Source organism: Conger conger, chromosome 9, assembly GCF_963514075.1.
Source record: "Conger conger chromosome 9, fConCon1.1, whole genome shotgun sequence".
Taxonomy (NCBI): domain Eukaryota; kingdom Metazoa; phylum Chordata; class Actinopteri; order Anguilliformes; family Congridae; genus Conger; species Conger conger.
Window position 1 is genome coordinate 55,669,964 of NC_083768.1, and position 5,000 is coordinate 55,674,963.

Genomic DNA, 5,000 nt, shown 5'->3' on the forward strand with positions numbered 1-5,000 from the left:
GAGTGTGTGTGTGTCAGAGAAGCAGGACTGGAGTCCCGCCGGAGAGCTACAATAGAGAGAGGTCCAAGGCTGATCTGCTCGGTGCCTAAATGTGTTTCTGCAGACCTCAGCGCTGTTTCTACAATGGGCCCCTAAGCCTGTTACCATGAGCTGTTACTCTGTGCTTTATGAGTCCTTATTGGGTTTGCACAGGTGGCTGAAGAGCCTGGATTGTTAGGCACAAAATGGATGCTTTACTGGGCCGACATATCGTTGAATGTCATATCAGTTGATTGATTAACCGATCACTTGGTTGATTTGTTTTGCACTATAACTTTTTCGCTGGATATTGATCGGTTGATCGACTGATTGTCTAAGCGATTGGTGAGTTTTGCTGGACACTGATTGGCTGGTCGATGGCCCGATTGCTTGGCAGGTTAGTGCTGGTTGGTTAGTTTTGACAGACAGGAAGCGGGACAGCGGGACAGCGGGACGCTGACAGGGATTCACCTCAGGTTGGCTGCGATACTGGAGATGCAGTTAGACACCTCCACGCTCTGTCTGTCTGCACCCCACATGCTGCGGAATGAGAGAGAATACGCCCGTCACCACGGGACAGCAGGCACTGACAGCCTGGGTGTGTGTGTGTGTGTGAGTGTGTGTGTGTGTGAGCGTGTGTGTGTGTGTGTGAATGTGTGTGGGTGTGTGTGTGTGTGTGCGTGTGTGCGTGTGAATGTGTGAGTGTGTGAGGGTGTGTGTGTGTGTGTGTGTGTGTGTGAGTGTGTGTGTGTGTGAGCGTGTGTGTGTGTGTGTGTGTGTGAATGTGTGTGGGTGTGTGTGTGTGTGTGCGTGTGTGCGCGTGTGCGTGTGAATGTATGAGTGTGTGAGCATGTGAGCGTGTGTGTGTGCGTGTGTGTGTGGGGAACCGGGCCAGTATTCTGTGCATTTAAAAGGAGAGGCTAACTGTAGCGTACAGCACCACCTTGTGGACTGCATTCAGCAGGCAGATCTGGGCCATGGCAAAGGGGGGAATGTCTCCACCCGGTGGACATGTGAAGGAGTGCAGGCTGCAGCCCGCACACACTGGAAGAGGCACTGATGTGGCAATGCTTACTCGCAGCGTTCAAACAAAACTGGAGAACGATCCCTGACTAGGGCCATTTTATTACTCATTATTATTCATATTATGCATCTTGAGAAGAAAACACAATAAAATGGTTAAGGCGAGAGGGAGTGGAAACATGTTATGGCTTAATGTGCTCACTAATGTTGGGCGATCCTATCCAAAATAAAAAAAACAGCAACAAAAATAAATACATTTTCCATCATGTGGCCCGGATGGGAGTGCTCGGGGTGGTAAAACGTGCAGTACTGGAGGACTGGGGGGGGGGGCTGTTGACTTACACCAAGTTGCTGAGCGATGCCAGGCTGAGTTGCTGTTGCTGCTGCTGCTGCTGCTGCTGTTGCTGTTGAGACTGTTGGTGGGAAATGGGCTGCTGTTGTTGCTGCTGCTGTTGCCATGAAGACATGTTGCCTAGTGACAGGGCAGCCGGGTTGGTGAAGGCCTGGAGGGCCGTTATGTCTGCACTCGTTAACTGATAGTCTGGAGGGCAAAAAAAACAATTAAAAACATTGAGAAGGGGAAAAAAATCCTTCCTCAAACAATAGAGGCAAGAGCACCGAAGTGCTGTCATGAAGCTGGTCCAGCTGGGTATGAGCTGGTCAACCAGCATGGCCAAGCTGGTCATAAGCTGGTCATAAGCTGGGCATGAGCTGGTCAACCAGCTAGTGCTGGTAGTTTGTCTGAGCTGGTAGGTGGTCAAGCAAACCATAGCTTGAGCTGGTCAAACCATGTTGAGCTGGGAGCTGGTCTGAACTGGTCAGCCAGCTACCAGCTGTTCCCAAACCTAGCTTGAGCAGGTTTTCCCTCAGCAGGGACAGGCTGAGTGTAATTGGGTGTTTTTGTGTGAATGAAATGCCCGCCGGCCCTCACCTGTGTTGTAGGCGGTGGACATGGCGGAGAAGGGCAGCCCCTGCGTCAGAAGGCTCGGCGTCGCCACGGAGACCACCGGCGTGCTGAGAGACTGCGCTACCTGAGGACTCACCAACCGCTGGGCATTCTGGGAGAGAGAGAGAGACAGAGAGAGAGAGGGAGAGGGAGAGAGAGGGAGAGAGAGAGAGCGGGAGAGAGAGAGAGACAGAAATGGAGCGAAAGAGATGGAGAGGAGGGAGAGAGAGGGAGAGAGAGCGGGAGAGGAGGGAGAGAGAGAAAGAGAGAGATGGAGAGAGAAAGAGGGAGAGAGAGAGAGTGGGAGAGAGAGAGACAGAGATGGAGCGAGAGAGAGATGGAGAGGAGGGAGAGACAGAGAGAGAGAGAAGGAGAGAGAGAGGGAGAGGGAGGGAGAGAGAGAGGGAGAGAGAGAGAGAGGTGTTAACAGCGGTTTGACGGAGGAAGTGTGCTGACCTCATAGTTCACGCCGTAGCTGTTAGGTCACACAGTCACATGATCAGGCCGCAGGCTGAGTCTCAGCGAGAGAGCAGGCCATGCTGACATACTGCAGGTGCTGAAGGGGAACACGCCATTCACATGGATGCAGAAACAAACAAGGATGAAATGCATGAAATGAAAGGAATCTGGGAAATGCGTCTCACTGCGTGTCACTGAAACGAAAGAGCTCTCCATCCTGCCTTTGTGTTATCATGCAACCAGAGATATGGTTCATGAGAATAAAACCACAACCAGATTCACCACAAATGACTGATAGTGTGTGTGTGTGCATGCATGAGTGTTTGTATGTGTATATATGAGTGTGTATGTATGTGTGTATGCATATGAACGGGTGTGTGTGCATACAGTATGTATGTGTGTGTGTATGAGAGAGTGTGTGTGTGTGCGTACAGTATGTGTGTGTTTATATGAGTGTGTGTGTGTGTACAGTATATGTGCATGTGTATATATGAGTGTATGTGTGTACAGTGTGTGTGTATACGAGAGTGTGTGTATGAGACTGTGTGTGCGTACAGTATGTGTGTGTTTATGAGTGTGTGTGTGTACAGTATATGTGCGTGTGTATATATGAGTGTATGTGTGTACAGTGTGTGTGTATATGAGAGTGTGTGTATGAGACTGTGTGTGCATACAGTATGTGTATGTATATGAGAGTGTACGGTATGTGTGTGTATATGAGAGAGTTTGTGTGTATGTGTATGTGTGTGCGTGTGCGTGTGATTGTGTGTGTGTATATGAGAGTGTGTGTGTGCATACGACAGAGTGTGTGTGTATATGACAGTGTGTGTGTGTATATGAGAGAGTTTGTGTGTATGTGTGTGCGTGTGAGTGTGTGTGTGTTTGTGAGTGTGTGTGCATATGACAGTGTGTGTATGAGAGTTTGTGTGTATGTGTGTGCGTGTGAGTGTGTGTGTGTTTGTGAGTGTGTGTGTATATGACAGTGTGTGTGTGTATATGAGAGTTTGTGTGTATGTGTGTGCGTGTGAGTGTGTGTGTATGAGAGTGTGTGTGTATATGACAGAGTGTGTGTTTGTGAGTGTGTGTGTATATGACAGTGTGTGTGTGTATATGAGAGTTTGTGTGTATGTGTGTGCGTGTGAGTGTGTGTGTGTATGAGAGTGTGTGTGTATATGACAGAGTGTGTGTTTGTGAGTGTGTGTGCATATGACAGTGTGTGTGTGTATATGAGAGAGTTTGTGTGTATGTGTGTGCGTGTGAGTGTGTGTGTGTGTGGATGAGAGTGTGTGTGTATATGACAGAGTGTGTGTTTGTGAGTGTGTGTGCATATGACAGAGTGTGTGTGTGTGAGTGTGTGTGTGATATAGCCATGTTGATAAGAATGAGGGATGGCGTCTCTCTTCAAACGGCTGTTCTGAGAGACGCACAGTTGCATAACAGCACAGGTTTTAACACAGAGTCCCCCCCCCCCACACACTACACTCGGCCGCTAAACCGGCGGGGTGTGGGCGAAGGTCTCTGGCGGAGTGTGTGTGTGTGTGTGTGTGTGTGTGTAAGAGAGTGTGTGTGTGTGTGTGTGTGTGTGTGTGGGTGGGGCCGACGCTGTTGGGGCGGAGATCGGAGGTCTGAGCGCGCTCTAAAACGCTGAGTCACAAACAGCCTCAGCTCCTACAGTGTAATGGATGTGAGAGAATCAGCAGACAGAGCGTTTAATAACAGCAGATAGAGCGTTTAAAAACAGCAGATAGAGCATTTGATAACAGCAGATAGAGCGTTTAAAAACAGCAGATGGAGCGTTTAAAAACAGCAGATGGAGCATTTAATAACAGCAGATAGAGCGTTTAAAAACAGCAGATAGAGCGCTTAAAAACAGCAGATAGAGCGTTTAAAAACAGCAGATGGAGCGTTTAAAAACAGCAGATAGAGCGTTTAATAACAGCAGGACAGAACACCTTATTGCAGGACAGAACTCCTTAGTTTTCAAGAAAACTGGCATCACGTGATCTTGGAATCATACAGTTCATACATCTCTTGAGATACTGAGCTTCAAAGATACCAAAGTGAATGCAGTCCAAGATGAAACAGCTTTAAACAGCTTGTGTAAAACTTCATACATATATTCAGTGCCCTATAGACAATGTATTTTATGACACTCACTATTTTTTGTCAAAAGTGTCAGTTAGAACCTTCTAAAAGAATTCTCACAAATGTGTGAAGGTAATGAATCCCCCATCATGATGTGTGTTATGGTTTGCCCCGTGATGGATTTCCCCCCCCATCATGGTGTGTAATGGTACGACCCATATGGTGAAGCAGCACCTGCGGTTGCCATGGCAGCGCACTCGCACAGGTTTGCGCGTGGACCGTGTATGGAACAGAGGCATCAAGACAAATCACGCCAACCCCATGCAGCACACTGGCACACATACAGGTTTCCACATGCATGCATGACTGCATGTACACACACACACACACACGCACACATATATATACACACACACACATACAACCTGACCTAAAAGCCCCGGCGACATGGAAACATCGCAATGCAATG

General features: G+C 48.4%; 1 pseudogene; it reads right to left on the minus strand.

Moving 5' to 3' along the window:
• Positions 1–5,000, minus strand: part of LOC133136531 (myocyte-specific enhancer factor 2D homolog) — a 63,212-nt pseudogene that overhangs the window by 2,835 nt on the left and 55,377 nt on the right.